We start from the raw sequence: 21,705 nt of genomic DNA, 5'->3' as shown, positions 1-21,705 counted from the left end.
TGTCACAAGTGTACTGCAAAATCAGAAAAGGTGAAGCATAGTTTAATACAAATGTTTCCTTTCACTTGCTTCATTTTGATCGTAATTGTGTAGACCTGCAGCTCTCTTTGGGTGAAATTTCTCTCTCTGCAGAGCAGAAACACTTAAGTTACAATTAAAACACGATTTTCAATGCTCAAGTGGGACTTCCATGGTGCAGGGACCCTGCGTTGCAGTAATTTTCATGTTATTGCTTTTTCAGTACTTTCTGTCTGCAGTAGGTTGTACTATGTTCTCAGCAAGTATTTGCATGTGGAACATGGCTTAAGGCAGCATACAATTTTCAAAGAAGACAGAGGTATGAGAAAAGGATACTGAGATTTTCATGTGATTGTTGTGACTGTTCAAACTTGCTATCTAGTTCACTGACAAGGCATTGCACAAACACATTCTACTAATGAGAAACACATTTTTATTTACTTTTTTTTTTTTTTTCAGTCTGACCTTCTTCCAAGTAAGAGCAAGGGCAGTGTAGTGAGTTTTTATGCATCAAAAGGGTTAATCTGGAATTGCTTCTTCTGGATAATCTTTTGTGTTGCCTGCTGTTTTCTTTAAATACTTCCAGCTGCCTAACTACAGTAATAGCTATCCTAATTTTCAGCCAATGGCCAAGACAACATGAAACTTCACTCCAGGCCAGTTTGATTCTTAGTTTTGCATTTGACTTCAGTGGAAGCAAAAGCATACATTTAAAATTCTAGTAGAACACATAGCTTTCTGATAAACGAAAGTAATATTAATTTATAATCCCTATTGCATATTTTCTGTGTTTTTCTGGTAAGCCCCACCTGCGAACATACCCTTTCTTACAAATCATTTTGGTTTTCACATGTATGACAAGAAAGAAAGGGAAAAAGTCTTTTGAAATGATATGATTTGGTGTGAGACATCACATCACAGTTGCTGACAAGCTAAACATCACATATCTGGTTCAGGGAGTGCATCCATGTTGAAATTAAGTTTATATTCTTAGTCAGTATGGGAGAGGATGAAAAGGAAACCACCTCACTCTTTCTTAGTGAGGGTGATATAATGGATATACCAGAATCAATTGCACTGAGAGTAATGGAGTGAGGCTGCCCACATCATTACTCTGCAGATGTTCCTTTTGCCTGCTCCTCCTGCTGCTCACAGGATCTGATTTTGGTGGTTCATTCCTTCTGTCACTTCTCTGGAAAGATGACTTTGTAAAAATACAATTTCTCTCCAGGCATGCTATAGCAAAGTTTCCCTTCAGGGTTTTGGAGGGTACCAGTGAAAAACAGCAGCTCAAAAATAAATAAATAAATAAATAAATAAATAAATAAATCTAAAACTTTTTCATTTCTTGGGGGCTAAAATTATGCTGACAGCAGTGTTCAATGGCCTAGGAACTAGGTGACCCAAGCTCTTCTCCTATCTTTAACAAGGCTCTTCTGCTTTTTTTTTTTCTTTTTTCTTTTATTTTTTTTTCTACTTTTTGGCTGCTGTGCTTATTTGAAGTCCAAATAAAGTGCACTGTTTGTGCAGTGCATGGTGTGTACAGTGCAAAGAGGCCATCAATTCATCTGGTGCTTGGAAGCCCTAAGGTTGAAGGATGATATTGTGATGACCTGCATGGGCAGAATTCTGCATCTCATCATGCTACACCTAGTTTAATAGCTATGGATTTCAGCAAAAAGTATATATTCATTCTTTCATTGCTTACAGTCTTAGGTGCAAAATGAGATGAAGGAAATGACTAGCGTAAGTGATAAAGTTACAGGCCTAGCTTCCCAAGAACCTACATACAGTGGTATGGCTCTCTCCAGAACACGTCATCTGCCTTTACACTGGCCTATTCAGGCTGCAAAGTGTTCCCCTGAGATGCTGTTCCATGTGGAGTTAGGACTGTGGAAAGTCCGCAAGTACTGTCTGCCTTGGCACACACTATGAGTTTTATGGCACAGGTAAGGGTTTGTAACTGTGCCTACATCCTGATAGTCCATAGTCTGAATGTTGACTATATTTGTACTGTTAAGTGCCTTGGGGACAGCAGCCCAATTTTGGTGCCTTATCATAAGTGGAGAGAGAGAACATGTCTATTAGAAAACTCCAGAAGAGGCACAAAGAAGTATTTGGGACAAATGAATGTCAAAGGCCATCTCCCTCTAGTGCAATGCAGCCAGTGTGGGTATTCCAAAGTGGCTAGTTTATCTCAAAATACCCACACTGGTTGCATGGGAATTATTCAATTAATTACTTTTTGGCGTTTTTTCCTTTCACTGAAGTATTGATCTTTAACTAATTACCTATTACTAAAGGTGACTGTAAATCCAAAATTATGTATTTGGTAAAGTGACTTAAACATGGTCAGGGAGTCATGCTTTAAAATTGAGGCTCAATTAGAAACAGAACAAGATGTTACAGGTGTAAAAATTTTAACGCACGGTTACTGTCAGAAGCCTTTAAAGATGTAAATAAAGAGAATTCAATTATTTTAAGTTCTAATAGTCACTCAAGGAAAAATATATCTTTTACCAGGCAGAAGTATTTAGGTTCCAAAGAGGCTGATAGTTAAATTGTCTTTTTTGGTTTCTGTTACTTTTAGTGTGTGGATTCAACACTATGTATTTTAAATTGTTAATTAATACAGATGGGTGAGAAAGAGAGGATGGCCTCTTCCTGTGTACATAGCTCTGTCATAGGCCTTATATGCTTTTAGTTTCTATTTAATTCTCTCACAAAATACGTGATGCAGTCCAAGAAGTCAGAAACAACCAGGAGCAGCCCAGCAGGACACCATTAAAGACCCAAAAAGTCTTCTCACAGGACAAACAAAAAACAACTAAAATAAATAATTAGTCATATGGAACTTTGTATTATAAATCTTTATATGCCATAGTCAGCCAGTGATCACCTATGGTAAGAAATGACAAAATGGAAGCCTTTATATTTCTGTAGTTCTTCAACAGTTAAGAAGTGGTGAAGAACAAATTCATTGCATACAGGACATCATGTACCTAGGCTGATTAACTCTCTGTATTTGTTCTGGCTTCATGAGGGAAGATGAAAATACTAATAGTCCTAAAAATACTAGCATGTAATGTTCTAGTTTTCTCAGTGCTTAGTCTAAGGAGGCTGGGTACAACAGGTCTAGACCGTGGAAAACCTTGAGCATAATTTTGTCTTCCTCCTCTTTTACCACAGCTCTCACCCACTAGAGCTGTACATTTAAAGTATGTGAGATATTGGATTCTGACTGCAGTGTTGTGAGTAGATGATATGGAAGGTCACTATGTACAGTTTCAGCTGGAGATCACCTCAAGTTATGTCGCTAACCCTGGGGATCTGAGACAGAATCATTCCTGGAGTCAGATATTTTTAGCACCATTGTTATAGATGTAGGATCCAAAATCTTGGCTGTGTGTGATTTAGATTTCAAGATAAAGACTGACAGTGAATTTAAATTGCCTATAAGGAAAGAAGTTTCTGTGTTCGTACGACTGTCTTCTTTCTATCACCCTGCACTGAGAGGCTGGTATTCTATTCACAGGCTATGGGTAGGCTCAGATTCTATTCTATTCTATTCTATTCTATTCTATTCTATTCTATTCTATTCTATTCTATTCTATTCTATTCTATTCTATTCTATTCTATTCTATTCTATTCTATTCTATTCTATTCTATTCTATTCTATTCTATTCTATTCTATTCTATTCTATTCTATTCTATTCTATTCTAAAGCAAGAACAATCCATATTAAAGAAGTCAGTAAAGCCTTTCTATGTTTTTGTTAGCAGCATGTTTTGGAGCTTTCTGGCTTCTGTGCAATCAATCACTGAAGCAACACAAACTCTTTAGTCTGCTTCTGGACCTTTCCTTGAACTACCTATAAGGGGGGCTTTGGGAGTAGAAGGAGAGCAATTCTTAACAGAAGAACAAAAAATGGAGCAATAAGGAAAGCTAAGCCACCTTCTTTGTTGGATATCTTTTGTGAAACAAGACAAAAGAAAGAGAGAGAAAAAGATATCGAGCAATCTGGACTGGGAGAGTGAATAGTCTGACATACTTCACATTTTCAATTCATTCTGGTGGAAAGAGGTTCTTTGCTGCTACCATTTTTTGTGATTTATAAAATACACATTTGCTCTTTGACATCAGTTTGGGATGCTCACATGTTCACCACTTTTGGCAAAGATGAAGCAGGCTAAAAAAATATATGAAATTGTGCATTCTATGAACTGAGTTACTTCTGTCTCTTCATTTGCTCCTGGCAGCTCTGTTGCGTAACTTTATTTCCATTCATCTTCAGATTTTCAGAATTGACTAAATTTCTTCTTTCTTTGACAGCTCTTACAGTACATAGAGAGATACACAGCACAGAATAATATTCACTAGATAGATACACTTCATAGAAGTAAAAAAAGAGAGAATTCCAGAAAGAGTCAAGCTTATGGACTTGCATTCTGTTCTCTGTTTTATTAGAGACTTCAGGGACCACATAGATTTATCTTAATTATTTCTGGATTTTATGAAAGTAAGGATGACAGTACTTCCCCACTTTTCAGAGATCTTATGAGGCTAAACAAGTACATGCTGTGTTCAACACTTTGAGAACAGGAGTTATATAAGTACTTTGGATAGGCATATTAATCACATGGCTCTGATTGCTTTTCTTGAATAACCTATCTCACCACAACTTCTCTGATATCAAACAGCTTTTAACATTTATCACAGTAAATACAAATCCCAAGCACTATGGAAACGTTTTCTTTGAGACATTTTTGAAAAACATAACTTCCATATGCCAAGTTTAGGGTAAATCAAAATGTAGTGTTTTATCATAAACAAAAATTAGATGGACCCAACACAGGAATATATGGTCTTGATACTGCAACAATAAATATTAACATTCTACAGTTTATAGATCAGCATTCTATAGCCTATAGATCCAAATGTGGGAAAATGACAGTCCTCTCTGTTCTAATCGGGCAGATGGATAGAAATGTATTACTGAGCTTCATGGACTACCATGGCTATAAATTACTATTGATTGTCCCCAGTTATTGTGGGCTGCAGTCCATAGCAAGGGTGTCAATAAGATTAGGTCCAAGCAAGGCAGAGCTGAAAACTATTTCTTATGCTTAATACAGAAAGGTCAACAAAACATGTCATCTGCCTTCAGAAAGCACCCTGTCTTACTCTAGTCTAGCAGTTTGCCTGTTCAGCTCATCATTATTTTCTGAGACTTTCCGTTATCAGGCGGGCTTAGCACTATATTTTCAATTTACTGACTGCTGCACTAACAAACAGCTTTGTTTACCCTTTAAAAATGGTCTTGTAATTTCTTTTCATTTGCATCCTATTGTACACAAGCACAGATGTAATGTACACAATGCACTTTAATTAACAGAGAAAAGTCTGAGGAAGGCTGATCACATTCTTATTACCTAAATCCATCCTGACTGCCTGTAAAGGGAAATGTGGGCAGTGGTATGCCCTATGGGAAAAACTTTTGTTTGATTAGCCTTATTGGTCACTCAAGGTCATTTTTTCTTCTAATGAAAAACAGCTGCAGGTGTCTTTTTATCTCTATAGAAATAGGGAGCTTGTGAATACTGAAAACTCCTGAGGGACTGGTTAGTTCAGTGTTTCTCTTTGATACCTGAAGCAATAGTAAATAATTCCTTATATACTGTGTGCAGAAATAGGACAGAATGTCTGAACTCACTGAGTATATCTGACATAAATTTCCATGCTGAAAATGTCTCTTTTGCATCTATTTCTTTAACAGGGGCTAGTTCCATTCATGATCCAAACTTTGCCCTGTTTTTTTGTGTTTTTTTTTTTTTTTAATATTATTTTGTTGTGTAATATAAGTCCCAGTGGTACTTTTTTCTAGAGTTTTTTCATGCAAATCAGGGGTGCTCTATTTTGAACTGCTGACTAAATATTACAAAGTGCTTCTGGAGGCTTCAGATCCAACAACTGGAAATAGCCACTTTTCCTATATCTACTTTTATGCCTTTTATTTTCAACAAAACTAAGTTGATTCGCTTGAAACTTTACATGCTGTTTTTTATTGTTGTTGTGGTGATTTGTTTTGGTTTGTTTTTTCTGAAGAGTTTCAGAAAAAGTATATAAGGTATTCATGGACAGGATGAATTTAACTCCTTTCTCCATTGGAAAAACCTAGTGTTCTTTTGGCTCATATTTCCACAGTGGATCTCTTTTTAACAGAAATGACCTGGTATTCCAGTAAATCAAACTTTACTGTTTAATTACTAAACACAATTGATTCATAACTTTTCTTTGAGATAAAAGAGAAATTTGGGGTGAACATATTTAGTATGAATACATAAAATCAGGTAATGCTGAACTCTTTCCTTAAAATACAATACAGTATTTCAAGTCAGGTATGGGTAGACTCCTTGGATAAGCAAGGGTAGGTGGACGTTCAATACTATTTCTTATAATCTTCCAAATTAACCAGATCATCTGAATCACTGTACTCCTTACCAGACAGACCCACTTGTCCACTCAACTGGCCCCATCCAAAACGGCAGCTATTATATGTCTAATTGTAAATGTGACTTGAGCTCTGTATATTTCAATGACAGTTAAGTATGGGTCTGACATTCAGCTTGTCTGCAGCTTTTCTGAACTAAGTTAATGTCCTTATGGAAAGTTATGTTATGTTATGAAATAGACTGTGCATGAGGAAACCCATGAGGGGGAAAAAAAAAAAAAAAAAGAGAAAAAAAAGTTTTATTTGCCCTGAGTTTTCTGATTTAGTCTCTTTTAAGTAAGCCAGAACTAATAAAGATGCCACTTCAAAACCAGCCATATCTTTACGCCTAAGAAGGCAATTGAAAATGTCTTGGACAAGTTGAACTTCAGCAACAAACACTGTCTCCTTTAACGTTGAGTCTACTTTGAGAAATGGCTGTTTAAATGGCACTTTCAAGTGAACAACTCTGTTCCTGTGTACTTTCAAGTCATAAGGGACAGAGATAAATCAACAGCTGTTTATTCCAGTTAGTGTTGCAGAGCTGATGCAGCCAAGAGTAGTGAGAGCTGATCCATTTTAATTCCCACACATTGTGAAAAGAACTTTTTACATTGCTGTGGATGGATGCAGTGACATGACCTCTTCCCCTTCTGGGTGCCAGGGACAGCCTAAAGGCTCAATTTAGGCTGCTGAGTATTTCTTAGGTGCAAGGAGAAGAAGAGAAATTACATTACAGCTTTAAAAATATTATGTTGGGGGGTAATTCTCCATAATAACAAAAGGAAGGCAACAATTTATTGTAATCCTATAAAGGAATAGTACCTTTATAGTGTCCTTTAAAATGCCTGAGTTTTGGTAAAGTGTGTGAACATTTGTTATAAAGGGGTTTTGTACTGAAAGCTCAAATGTGTTAGTGTAACAATAATCAGTGCATAAAACAGGTTTCTGCAGTTGAATGAAGTGAGAATATTTTGTCGTTCACTAGAATATTCACAAAACTAAGAAACCAAGTGCAAAAAGTTGCATCTCTACCCTTTACTTACAAAGCACAATATGAGACAATTGATTCATCTACTTTCTGCCTGTATGTGTGATGGCCAAGGGCATTTTTACTAGGTTTCCATAAAATTTGTGCACAGCTGTATTGTGGAGATGACTGAATTTGACAGGTTTAGTTTTATTCAAAAGTTAGTTAGTTCCAATTCTGTGATTAAATAAAACTGAAAAGTGATTTTGTGATTAATAGTTGGAATATTACAAGGCAAGAAGGAAGATATGATTGGCATTCAGGCTAGAAAGACTTCTGCCTTTGAAATGCAAACTCTGGCAAGAGGCAGTCACAACAGCAGGATTAGCAGTAGGATTAATGTTTTAGCCATCTTTTGTTCATTTGATCCTATTGTATTCTGATTACAAGAGATGATGGGAAGGGCCACTTCTTTGTGTGTAGGTCCATAACTATGTTTAAAAGACAAAAGAATTTTCTTCTATTTGATTGTGAAAGTTCCTGGTAATTTCCTCAAGAAGAAATCAAATGAAGTTGTGTATCTTGAGAAACACAAGAGTGGACAGAATGATCCATGCTGAATTTCAGCATGTTTAGGGTCCAAATAGTCTCAGGACACGGAAAGCTACTCTGTGAAGGACTGAAACAGAAGCAAAACCTGGAAGAATACAGAACCTCTGTGTGCTGACATTTTCAAGGGTTCTAGCAGTTACCACCCATCCTGGGTGGAAGCTTCATTGAGTATTTTTAACCCAACTCATTACAATGCTAAGCTAAGCCATAACAGGGCTAAATAAGAATTCCCATTCATTCTTTTTGCCCAGTTCTAAAAAATGCAGGACTGTACAGTGATCCAATGTTTTTTAAAGTTAACTAATAAGAGGCTAAATAAGAGTCTAAATTAGGCTGTAGATGCTTTCAGATAGGGCTGTTTCTCTTTTGCCTGGCCTGAAATCTGTGAGATCTTGGTATTTGATGTTAATTTTTTATTATTTTTTTTCAAGCTCTGGCGCTTCTTAAATGAATGATAATTAAGATTCATTCAGGCATCACTTTTCCCATACATCTGCCATTTTGCAATCTATTAAAAGGCATACTGATCTGGGATTTCAATTTTTGTTTAAGAACTTTTATGATACTGAATTTAGCAAGGCCCAAATTCAAGAAAGTTCTTTTAAAAGTTAAAGAAAATAATTGAATAATTGTGGAACTGAGTTGCAAAGAGTCATACATGTGATTTAATCATGCTTCGTGTAAAGACAGTGTGGGCTGGTGCTGCCTAGGAAACCTCATGTTATTTCTAGAAAAGGCAGAGTGCAGCATTGAATGTTTTAGTATTCAAAACCTTTTAAATGTTGAACATAATTCTTATACTAATCTAAGAAAAGCCTTTCAAGAAACATACTTTTCCTTTTTGTATAGCTCCTAAGTTTTGGTTAGATGTTATTAATTTTACAGTAGAGAGGACCTGAAGATGTCATCTATTTCATCCTTCTATTCCAAGGCAGCATCAGCTATATCTACTCTTTACTTGATAGATGTTCACCAAACCCATTCTTAGTGTCCTAAAATAATGAAGTCACCACACTTCTCCAAGGCAGTGTCTTTTAGGATTTCACTGTCCCTTACCATTTAGAAAGTCTTTGATAATGACTAACCTGGACTTTCCTCAGTGCAATTTAAGTCCATTACTTCTTTTTTATCCATAAAGAACAGATTATTACCAGCTCCTTGCAGGAGCTTTTAAAGCATTTGAAGTCTGCTCACTGAGTCTTCTCTTTTCTAAACTAAACACTCTCAATTAACGAGGCTGAAATGGATTAGTACTAAAATCAACTGTCAAAAATAATAATCCACTAAGAACCTAAAAAACTATTTATAAAACTACCTCATATCATAAAAAGAACTGATTACAGGCTATTTAAAAAAAAATCTTTTGATGTTTTGGCTGGCATGAGAGCCAGTCAGGAATGTTCGGATTAAATGTCTTTTTTATTCTTCACTTAAAACTTTTCTTCCAAAATGTATCTAGTTTGGACATTTTTGAAAAGGAGTTACAGCCTCAGTGAGAAAATGTCATCTCTCTCTGAAGAGTGAACAGTATAAATCTGAACTATTAACGTGGGTATTATTCAACTGAGGTCAAGACCCTTTCTGTGAATTATTTGGGATGTGAACTTCAGCACCTCGTGCTACAGGTGAGATTGACAGAGATTGAATTGGCAGGTGTTTCTATTTTTTATTTTTTTTTCAAAAAATTACTATTACTGTGATAACTGCCCTTTGAAAGAAGTAACCAAAGAATTGTTTCATACAGCCACAGAACATCACTGTTCTCATCACCATCCTTCTCATTTTGTTTGCAGGGGGGTAACCTGTGACTGTATGCTAAATCCATAGGTAATAGTATTCATATCTGAATACCACTTCAAGGGCAGCTGAGATGACATAATTCAAGAATTTTCCATGCAGAACAGACTGTCACTTTCTGGTTAACAAGTGGTATAATGAGGACTCTTGAAAGGTAATACAGCTGTGATTCAGATTAGCCGACAGTCCACAGTATGAGAGAGTGTACAAGAATTTCTGCTTCAATTCTTGAAGGTGAACAGACACTTCACAGCCAGCCATATTCACGGGCAATTTGTAAGAAGAAAAATTCTGAGTCTCTGCTGAAAACATCCTTTTTGAAAGGACAAGATTTTTGAGTCATCTTTTAGAGCTGACAATTGTTTAGCTGCTTTGCCTAAGACTTCTTTTCTTTCCTTCATAGTATAATGAATTTCTGGTGCAATCCAAGCAGTTTTTTGTTTGTTTGTTTGTTTGTTTGTTTCAGTAAAAGTGAACCACAACAAGAAGTGGAGAAGGAAGCCATATATCAATATGTTTGTCTCTCTTCTGAGTCCTAAATAAAATTAATCTCTGTAATTTCAAGGCAGAAAAAATCTGTTTTCACTTACAAAAATATAACATATTCCTCATTTTTCTACTTTGTTTATGGTGTTACTTATAGTACATGTATATACATATATAGAGATATAGATATAAAAATTCTTGTCATTAAGTCAGTTATCAGATGCATTGTAAATAATGCCTTTGTAAGTACAGTACCACAACAAAACAGTAATCTTATTTCTAAGTCAGATTCAATACCAAAAAAAAAAAAGAGAGAAGATTAATCTACCATTTTCCATGATAGAAAAAAAGGACCATGTGTTTTTCACAAGGTGTTACACAAGGTAGGCTGTCTGCTAAAAAATTTGCCTCTTTAGCAAGAGCAAAATTTTGTCTTTCCAAATCACTACAATAAACCAGCTGGTCTGGTATTATGGTATTATACTGTGCCTCCAGCAATGACCTGTGTTAGACTGGAAAAATAAACAAGAAACCTTGTCAGTTCTGTGGCTTACTACACAAGATTCCACAAGGATTATTTTTTGTTTGTTTGTTTCCTGCAAGAATCAGCTGATGCACTGTTGCTGATACTCGATTGCAGTTTGTGGTCTTGCAATCTGTGTTCAAGACAAAACCCCATTCTGCCTGTTGTCCTGTGCAAATCCTTATGAGGACCTAACCAAACTATTTTATGGGATGTGTATTTTTATGGGATGCCGGGTCCTGCACCTGGGACGGGGAAACCCTGGCTGCACATACAGACTGGGCGATGAGACGCTGGAGAGCAGCCTAGAAGAGAGGGATCTGGGGGTCGTGGTAGACAGCAAGTTGAATATAAGCCAGCAGTGTGCCCTGGCGGCCAGGAGGGCCAACCGTGTCCTGGGGTGCATCAAGCACGGCATCGCTAGTAGGTCAAGGGAGGTGATTGTCCCGCTCTACTCTGCGCTGGTGCGGCCTCACCTCGAGTACTGTGTGCAGTTCTGGGCACCACAGTATAAAAAGGACATGAAACTGTTGGAGAGTGTACAGAGGAGGGCTACGAAGATGGTGAAAGGCCTGGAGGGGAAGACGTACGAGGAACGGCTGAGGTCACTGGGCCTGTTCAGCCTGGAGAAGAGGAGGCTGAGGGGGAGACCTCATCACAGTCTACAACTTCCTCGTAAGGGGGTGTCGAGAGGCAGGAGACCTTTTCTCCATTAACACCAGTGACAGGACCCGCGGGAACGGGGTTAAGCTGAGGCAGGGGAAATTTAGGCTTGACATCAGGAGGGGGTTCTTCACAGAGAGGGTGGTTGCACACTGGAACAGGCTCCCCAGGGAAGTGGTCACTGCACCGAGCCTGTCTGAATTGAAGAAGAGATTGGACTGTGCACTTAGTCACATGGTCTGAACTTTTGGGTAGACCTGTGCGGTGTCAAGAGTTGGACTTGATGATCCTTAAGGGTCCCTTCCAACTCAGGATATTCTATGATTCTATGGTTCTATGTTCTTATGTGTAATATATCACTTAGTTTGTCTCATGGAGGTGTTGTCATCTACTATAATTATAAGAAAATTATATATTTAGTGCATGGGTGCTTCACTGATAGAAATAATTGTCTTATTTTTTAACCTTTTCAGTTGTATTATGGAAATGAGGGACAAATAGAAGAAATATTACAGCTGAAAACTGACAAGAGTCTGATGCAAAAGTGATCCAAGTAAAGTAACATGGTTCATAGTTACTGTGATGGAATTTGGCTCTGCCATATTTTTAGGGTAGTTTCTATACATGTTTCCACACATTTTTAAAAGCTATATATGTTTGTCCCTGAGAATTTGTCCTTGAATGCTGCCTTAACGGTACTATTCAAAGTCATTGCAATGAATTTGATGAGGAAAAGAATATAGCAGCTAAAATATCACCTGGAACTCCTTTTTTATCACATGCGCTTGTTGTTAGTTGTAAGTAGAAGACATCAGAAATGACAAAAACAGCAGTTTTCTGTTCTTCCTGAAAGGGCCCTTCTTCTTCTTAACTGGTGGGAAAAGTAAGTTGAGTCCCGGCAACTCCGTTGAAAACCTAGTCTAAGCAAAACAAAACCAAAAACAAATGAACAAAAGGAGTCTTGTAATAACAGCACAGTTTTCTTTCTTACTTTCTTTACCTTGGTTTAAAAATCTAGTGTAAAGTTCGAACCTGTATAGATTTTTCTGCATTTGAAGACAGAGTCACTGAGTGCAGTTCTGCACTTGACATTGGCACAGTACTAATATCCAGAGCAGACCTCAGCCATCAGCTGCTGATGATTTTATTTCTCTCTTTCTCAGTACTTTTATCATGAGCTACATGATTTGCCTTTAAAGGTGGTTTGTTTTTTTTTCCAAGTGAAACCCTATTTCTCTGAAGTGTACAAGACACTTTTTGTAAGTATATTAATAACTTTCCAACTATATACGAGATGTATCACTTGGAAATGAAGATCAGAGAGCAAAAAGAATAAAGGTTACACATTTCTCTTCATGTTCAATTTACTATAAGGTCCCCACTGAAATTTCTTGGCCATGTTATACTTTTTTTTTTTTTTTCCAATATGAAATATTAGTATAATAAATGAAAACTTTGCAAATTAATTTTGGTTGTACAACTTCCTTGATTTATGGAAAAGACGGGGTTCTATGCCAATAGTCTAATGTGCATCAGGACTTATTTTTTGTTGGGTTTTACCCTCTATATTCTTATCCTTACTGAATATAAGAAACAAGTATTGGGCCAAGAAAAATAAAAGGTCATATTAAAACAAAATCCTTTGGTGATTTATGGGTCTTGGCTCTGACTTGGAGCTGTCATCACTACAAGTACGTTTGTTAAAAAGACGAGATATAAACTGCTGGGTCTGATCAAAGACTTTAAAACTAATAAACAGGTTTCTAGGTAGATTTCCAAACCTCTGGAAATAACTTTCATTAGATCTCTCAGGGGAAAAGAATGGAAAAGAGATGATACAGTGATAGTGACTGATGTGTTTGTAGAGATATGGTAGGTATGAAGCACAAAGAGAAGGGGACTTGCTGTATTGTCATGTTTTGCTTTTCTAAAGATCTCTGAGTATAACCCATAGAGAACACAGCTGTTCTCTACCGTTGTGACTTGAGGCTTCCCATCCATAGAATGTGAGTATCATTGTGTTGTACAGACATACAATTAGAAATAAAACTTCCTCTAAATACATATGCAGGGGAAGCTTGAGTAATTTCTTGAAGAGATCTGGGTTTACTTTAGATGGAATGTTTACACCATACACTGACAAAAAGGAATAATTTTGAGGGACTGTCATGTATTTTCTTTTTGCCCCACAGTTTCATGTCATTGAAAATTTATTAAAGACAACTGACATCAACACCTAAGAGCAGAGCATGTTCAATGCATTTAAAACAATCCAAAATAGTGAAGGTTTGAAATATTTTGGAAATGAACAGAATATCAAAGCTAAGTCTGACAAAATCAGAATTAAAAGGATTATCAGGTAGCTGTGTTTCTCAGTTCTGCCTTGAGCTTCCCCCCTCCCACCATGTGACTTCTAGTTTGCGCATTGTTCACTGTTCTGGAAAATTATGTTTCAAGTTCATATACAGATATCTCCATTTTCTCCTTCTCAAGACCACATAAAGTTTTCTGGTATTCTCCTTCCCTTCACTTCCTCTGGAGTAAATGTATAAAAATTGTCAAAAATAGTATTGCAATATTACTACGTTTTGTGTAAAATCAGCTGAATAAGCAACATGCTTTTGCACAAATTATTGAAGGACTGATTCTTGCAGAACTCTCAGTTATTTTCAGAAGTCTTCATTTTCATTTCTGTTTAATGGAAAAAATGCACTCTTACTAAGTGTAATGGTTATGCAGAAGCTCGTCAAAAGTTGCTGAAAATTTCTGGCAGTGTTTGCAAAGAGTCTGAAATGGTAAGTCTGGGTGCAAACTAATGCAATGGTTCCAAGATACCAGTGATACTGCTTTAAATATTTACACTATTGTGACAAATTTGAAGCTGCCTGTAAATATTTTATGAATGCTGTGGCTTAACAGGATTGTTGTGGTGTTTACTGCATGAATATACAGAACATGTTTGTCAGGAAATTGGCTCTGAAAACAGTGTACACTATAATCCTGATATTAGCTTCTTAGAAACATTTCAGAATATTGCAGCTCCATCAGTCTTGAAGTGAACTTGTGACATTCTTGCAAGCTGACTCAGTTGGTTTAAGCAGGAACAGAAAACAGAGTAGAGAACAGAAAACTTGGATTAAAATAAAAGGAGAAGCTTTCAATGACAGAGACTAAAGGGCAAGTTTGGGGATGTAGAATGGAATCCAGACTACAGAGATAAGCTAGAACTGTAACTTTGGGACTTATTTAATGTAGTGTAGACATTTACAGTGACTGTATCTGTAGGTAAAAGAGTCACACTTGGCTGCTTTTCTTTCAATATAATCAATAAAGAGTTAAAAGGCAGTCTTAGTATGCAATACATATGACCTATGCTAGACTTCTGTTTTGATCTGAAACTGTTCTAAACTTCTTGTAATAATAAAAATATCCTGGATAGATTATCTCTGATGTAAACAATGTGGACATTCATATGTCTTTAACTGAATCTCACCCATACACATTGTTACAGTTCAGCAAAACTATTTTTTTGCTCTGCCTTCTTCCTACTGTTAAAATTAAGCAATATTTTGCTTCAAAGATACTTTTTGGATCCTGAATTTACCATTACTCACAACTCCCAAAAGGAAGATCGTCAGGTACTAATTATGGTCAGGCCTGCTGCGTGATTAAGGCTTGTAATCAGGCACTTGGAATAAGATTAAGCAAATTACAACTTTCTTGCTGAGAGAGGTGAAGACATCAGAAGTAACACATTGTGATCCAGAAGACCAGATAGGAAAGTCTTCAAAGAAACAACGTGCTTTGCAGCCATGACAAACATTTAACTATTTTATTTCTCACTAACCCCCTGCAGTTGCCTGTATTAATTCACAGAATCACAGAATAATTCATGTGGGAGTGGACCATCCCCTTCTCACAGCCATGTCAGCTTGGAGCAGGGCCTTGTCCAGTTTGATTTTGAATATTCCCAGGTAAAGTAATTTTGCATGCTTTCTGGCCAACATTTACAATAGTTTATCATCTTCGCGGTGGAAAGATAAATTGTTACACTAATCAGAATTTACCTTTTTGCAGCTGTATTGTTGCCTTTTATCCCAACACAGTGACTGTCCCAGGTAGTCTAACTGCTAACTCTCACATTATGTGGAGAGAGCAGTAAGATTACACCGTAACCTTCTGCTCTTGAGGCTGAAGACAGTATGTCCTGTTAGCCTCTTCTCATATGACATATCTGGCTGAATATGAGAAGGCACTTCTTTACTGTGAGGGTGACAGAGCACTGGAACAGGTTGCCCAGAGAGGCTGTGAAGTCTCCTTCTCTGGAGGTAGTCAAAAGCCATCTGGATGTCATCCTGCGCAATGTGCTCTAGGTGATCCTGCTCGGCAGGAGGGTTGGATTAGATGATCTTCAGAGGTCCCTTCCAACCTTGGACATTCTGTGATTCTGTGGTATGCTGTAGTCCCCAGATCATACAGGTACCTGCAGCTAACTTCTTCCAGTACTTCAATGTCTTTATTTTTTTGAAGAGTTGAAAAGTAGACACAGTACCCCAGATGTGGTCTGACAAGTGATGTATAGAGGGGAAGAATTACTTTCCAGGACCTGCTGGAAACATTCTTGCTGATGCAGCCTAGGATGTGATTGGCCTTCACTGCTGCAGGGGCACATTGCTGTGCCATGTTCAACTTGGTGTCCATCAGAACCACCGAGGTCATTTTCTGCAAAGCTGCTTACCAGCTGGTCAGCCCCCAGTCCATAGCACTGCAGTGAGGTTTTCCGTCCCAGGTGAAGGACATGGCATTTGTTTTTGCTGAGCTTCCTGAGATACCTGTCAGCCTGTATCTCCAGCTTCTAAAGTCCCTCAGTGGCCCCGTACTCCAGGAGATCAACCTTTCCCACTCATTTGGTATTGACCACAAGTTTGCTGAGAGTTCACTCTGTCCTGCCGTGCAGGTCAATAATGAAAACATCAAATATTATTGGTGCCAGTATTGACCCTTGATGAACGCCATGAGTAAGTAGGCCCCAGCTGAGCTTTGTAGAGCCCTTGTATTGCCATGTATCCATCTAATGTATATTCCACTTATCCAAACCATATCTTTTCAATTTGGCTTGACAATGTTGAAAGGTACTACCAAATCCAGGTAGCTATAGCAGGAGCCTGTTAAGATGTCATTTGTCACCTCTGATCCTTGTCCATAAGTTCTTGACTGGCACATCACCAGTTCCCAGGCAATTTTCCATGCCTTTAAGTAGTGTTGGTTTTTTTTGTTGTTTGTTTGTTTTGTTTTTTACAACAATTCTGGTGCACAAGCAGTCCCACCACATCTGTGTAATCCTAATGAGCTCATAGCTCTGCAGCTGTCCATGGACTTTTTATTGTCCGTTCATTTCCCGTGCTGTAGACATGTTTACAGGTACTTGAGGAGGACTCAGTGAAGCTGCTTTCACAGGACAACTGTGAGGACCTCCCTCATAATGCTGTCTATCACGCACCTCCTCACTTCAACCCATGCGTCACTTCTTACCAGTCTCTGGTTACCATCCCCATCTTAACCTCATTACTAGATTAAGAAATGTTAGTAGAGATGCTCTTGCACCACTTTGTCAGGTGGATCCTGCCTCTCGCCATCTGACCTTACCTTAATTAGAGGGGCATAAATTATGAAGATGCTCAATAGATTTTCTGAAGTAATGGGTGAAAAAAATTAATTTATAATGGGGGGGACTAGAAACATATGAATAGGTGAACACTTATTGAGACATGACTAGATCTTATTTTCCTGAAATGATTGAGTTATTTATAATTTAGGAGATGCTTGTCTAAGATAAGATAAGTTAGTACAAGGAACTAATATTCTCAGAAATCTTGAAGAGCTGCATTCCGTGCTATTCTGTTTCCCATGTTCTGCCACTTTTCATGGTTGACTTTTCTCTATCTCTTCCTCAAATAAATGTAGCAGACAAACTATATCTAAGCCTAATAGGATTTGAAAACTGTCCAATATGTGTACTTCTGATTCAAAATGAGATCACTACAGGAACCTAGAGTGTTTTGTGGATAAGTGCTATGCTGAAATAAATCAATATACAAGCTTCCTTCCTGTCTTATCAAATACCTAGCTATCTGGTGACATAGATTACCTCTGTGAAAAGAAGATTTTTATCCTCCATTCTGTTAGTCTAGAGCATAGCTGTCCAGAATGGCTTTTTTTTTTTTTTAATTTTTTTTCCCAGTAGAAGCTTTTTGTATATCAAATGAAACTACTAAATGTCTTCACCAAACTAGGGAAAATTGAGAGATCTGTGCCTGGATCTCTCTCCTTCTGCAGAAAACAACATTCTGTGGAAAATGTGCTCATCTCCACCAATTAGACTGGGAGGGTAGACATCTTTTTCACAGGAACTTCTGTTTCTTCTCTCTCTGTTGACTTTTGGGATGAATCATCAGCAAATGCTGGAATTTGGGCAGAATGACTGCAACATTTTATAAAGTCTGACACATATTTGGTATTACAGAGACTGGATGATTATTACACAACTTCAGGCAACCAAGGGTTTGTATATGTATATCTGTCTCATGAGACAGTTGTTTTCCTGTTCACTTCTTAGAAACAGCATGATAAAAGTGCCAGACCAGTAACGAAAAGACAACCATGTGAGTAAGTAGACCAGTCCCACTCAGCTCTGCTTTTCTCTCCAAGGTAAGGTAATATCTTTCTGTTTTGCTGCCATTGAGCAGTTGCCAATTAATTCTATCTGTGAGCACAGTATACAGGAAATAAGTAGAAATGAAGATGAAGAAGCAGTTAAATGACCTTCTTTGCTATATTCTATTGTCCTAAAACCATCTGGTATACCCAGCATCTAAGACAGAAGAGAGCAGAATGGTCATCATGCCATGAGAGGCCGGTAAAGCACGTTGCTTGGAACACATGGTGCTGATTTGCTCTTAAAACAGTGAGAAATAAAAATATGGGAAGAAAGTCTCATTGGCCAAATCCTGGTTAGAATTCATAAGCTGTTATAAAAATAAATAAATAAATAAATAAATGTGTCCCTGCACTTTACTGAAATATATCTCTTTAACATTTTTCACAAAAATCCTATCCCAAATTACATAGCTTAGTATTGAATTACATTTAACTGGAAGATTGTTCCTAAAAGTTTACTTGTAGTCCCTCAAAAATAAATGAGATAATAGGAAATGATGTACTTACATTTCTCTCTTTTATGGAAAATCAAACTCTGACAGTCCAGCTTGATAGTATATGAAGAAAGCAATTGAGCAGTCCTAAACTCTAAAACTGCTTTGAGATTTGTTGTTCTGTATCAAAAAGGATCATTTTGTCTTTTGTTTGTTTGTTTGTTTGTTTCTCTCCTTTTATTTTGTCCAGAATAGATGGATCTAGATACACAGAAACCAGAGGAAATCAATGGGGAGTTGAAGAGTAATTTGATTGCTGAGACCAGAGTGAATACAGCTTAAGACTGATCTCCAAAAATATTTTAGGAGGGGTTGGCTAGTGGAAGTATTATCTCTGAGTGTTTCTGTCACTCTCATCATCTCTTATGAATCTGTTGCAGACTGTGAAGACCTTAAGGTGGGGATCTTAGACTTTATGTCAAGCATAACAGAGCTGGTATTTGACTGTGAACTTCAGATGCTAGAACAAGAAAAAATGTTATCCAACTTCTTCATGGTTGCTTGAGTTTAGAAAACAATGACATGAGGGGAAATGAAAAAAGCTTCTCTGAATTTTCTCCAAGAAATTACAACTAACTACACAGGGATCTTCATGCAGTCTGTTTTCTGATATGACCTATTTTAGGCTTTTTGCTTGTAGAAATTAAAAATGTAATGGCTAGAAGAATGCATTGTTTTTTGCTTTTTTTTTCCTGTTGTTTTTCAGATGTCTGCCTAATTGAGCACAGCTGTGCAGTGGCGCAAAACTAACCAGGAAATGAGCATTTTGATAATTTCACATTTCTAAAGCACCTCTTAAACATCTCATGTGAAAATAGCAGCCGCAATACCTTTAGAGATCAACAACATTGAACCAGATTTATCATACTGAGCTGTCTCCTGCAGGCATTTAGAAAAATCCACTTTCAAGACAAATCAGTAAAGGTTCCCTCAACTGTAACTGTCTTGTAACATAAACAAAATGTGTGTGGAATAAAGACAAACTTTTCCAAGCTGCTCCAAGAATGAATTCTTGTCTTTTCACTAGTCTACTGCCAATGAAGACTTCATATTTTTTTATTTTATAACAATCATCTCTACATCAGTTTTCCATTTGGGACTATAGCCAGTGGAAAAGTGTGTAGACTTATGAAATACTCTGAAGTAATTCATAATGTGTTGCTTTTTGTGAACATCCTGTTTGTGATTTCAGTCTTCATCTTTACAAGTTAAAGAGCTGATTCCTCATTAAGCCATATCCTCAGAGGACATAAAATAGTCTGACTAAGTGCACTGATATAAGTCTGTTGAGTCACCCTTTTCTTAAAAAAGGATTAATTTAGAGATTGCTTTTCTTTTTGATTCAGATTCAGAACTAGAATGGAGGTCATGAATTCCTGAATGTGAGTTTTAAGCAGGGTCAGAAATCTGACCAGAATAGCTCATGTGTGCCCAAACTTTGGCATTCATGATTCTTGGCTGAACTTTAATCCTAAACCGAATCCCAGATATCTAGTACAGAAACACTGTTCTTTTGAATTTAATCTTGATATGAACAGATCTACTCCAAACATCTTGATTCCCTCTATACTGATTTTGTAGTTCAGTAGTGTTTCTCACATACCACTAATCTTCTGTTCCAGAAAGTGGACAATAGAGTAAAAAGAGAGATCTTCATGTTTTCATCCGTGGTAAAATATCTTTTTCTGAAGTCTGGTTTTCTTTCTTTCCTTGAGTATAGTCAAGTATCATTAAAAGGAACTTTAAATATAGTCAGGCTTTCATAACTGGAGCTTGTAGACTTCTGTGGAGATCTAAGTCACAATATGCATTTCACTAGTTTATTATGCTTTTGTATATCTTGTTTACTTTGTGTGCATTTTTGGCAATAAAAATGTAGCCATATAGGTGTTCTGAACTGATTCTGAGTTATAAAAATAAATCAGACCAAGAGTTTCTTCAGCTACCCCCTAACACAAGTTCTGGGTAGGCCACTAAATGCACTTTTACCTTTTTAAAAAATCTGTTTATTCTGAAATGAATACAGCTCTCAAATTTGATTGTACTTTTTCACGTACAACATGCAAGAAACAATAATGTCTCTGGTGTGAAAGGAATGTACTTTCAAATACAACATTTTATCCTCTACGCCAAACTACAATTGCTATGTTTTGAATAGTCTTTGTTTTCTTTTGTTTTGTTTGTTTTGTCTTGTTTTGTTTTGTTTTGATTAAGAAAAATATGATGCAATTATAGGAGACTAGACTTTCAAAGTCTTTCATTTATTCAAACTTGGTTGGAATGGCTTGGTCTGTAACATTTTTAAAGTAATATTAAGGGTCTGGAGATGCCTATACACATCAATTTCTTGGGGTGGGTATGGGATACACTCATTTCTTCTTTTAACCAAAAGTAGAAAGGTTAGGCAGAAGGTAACCTGTGAATGTAAAGTAAACATTTACAACTGTTTTCCTCAAGTATGACACAGAATTTTATCTCATGACCTCGTATCCCAATAACTCTTAGGAGGTTTGTGACAGTCATATAGAAAATTTTGTTAATCTTTTCCCTTCTTTCAGTTTTTCTTTTTTTCTCAGTCTAATTTCTAAGAAGCAAAACAAAATTACAGTACATAAATAAATAGATAGGACCACATAAGAATTACAAAATTCAAAAAAAAATAAAATCATTACCAAAGTAGATGTTTCTCAAGGAAAACAAATTTTCTTTTTTTTTTCTTTTCTTTTCTTTTCTTTTCTTTTCTTTTCTTTTCTTTTCTTTTCTTTTCTTTTCTTTTCTTTTCTTTTCTTTTCTTTTCTTTTCTTTTCTTTTCTTTTCTTTTCTTTTCTTTTCTTTTCTTTTCTTTTCTTTTCTTTTCTTTTCTTTTCTTTTCTTTTCTTTTCTTTTCTTTTCTTTTCTTTTCTTTTCTTTTCTTTTCTTTTCTTTTCTTTTCTTT

The 21,705-nt window shown here is 36.7% G+C and overlaps 2 long non-coding RNA genes across 3 annotated transcripts in view; one reads left to right on the top strand and one right to left on the bottom strand.

Annotated features, from left to right (window-relative positions):
• LOC136790046 (uncharacterized) overlaps positions 1–18,921 on the bottom strand; it is a 28,367-nt gene extending 9,446 nt beyond the window's left edge. Inside the window, exons 1-2 of the long non-coding RNA XR_010829218.1 lie at positions 18,784–18,921; positions 12,318–12,479 (exon numbers count right to left, since the gene is read on the bottom strand). This is a non-coding gene — a long non-coding RNA (uncharacterized lncRNA). The remainder of the gene's footprint in view (positions 1–12,317; positions 12,480–18,783) is intronic.
• On the top strand, positions 18,015–21,424 carry LOC106030355 (uncharacterized). Of its 2 annotated transcripts, none has more exons than XR_001203698.3 (3): positions 18,015–18,267; positions 18,966–19,167; positions 19,477–21,424. It is a non-coding gene; the product is annotated as an uncharacterized lncRNA (long non-coding RNA). The 2 variants fall into 2 exon arrangements; XR_010829217.1 differs by having other exon boundaries at positions 18,961–19,167.
• The last annotated feature ends 281 nt before the right edge of the window (positions 21,425–21,705 follow it).

Source organism: Anser cygnoides, chromosome 2, assembly GCF_040182565.1.
Source record: "Anser cygnoides isolate HZ-2024a breed goose chromosome 2, Taihu_goose_T2T_genome, whole genome shotgun sequence".
Classification (NCBI taxonomy): domain Eukaryota; kingdom Metazoa; phylum Chordata; class Aves; order Anseriformes; family Anatidae; genus Anser; species Anser cygnoides.
Note: the sequence above shows the minus strand (reverse complement) of the source record. Positions and strands in the feature narration are given on the sequence as shown.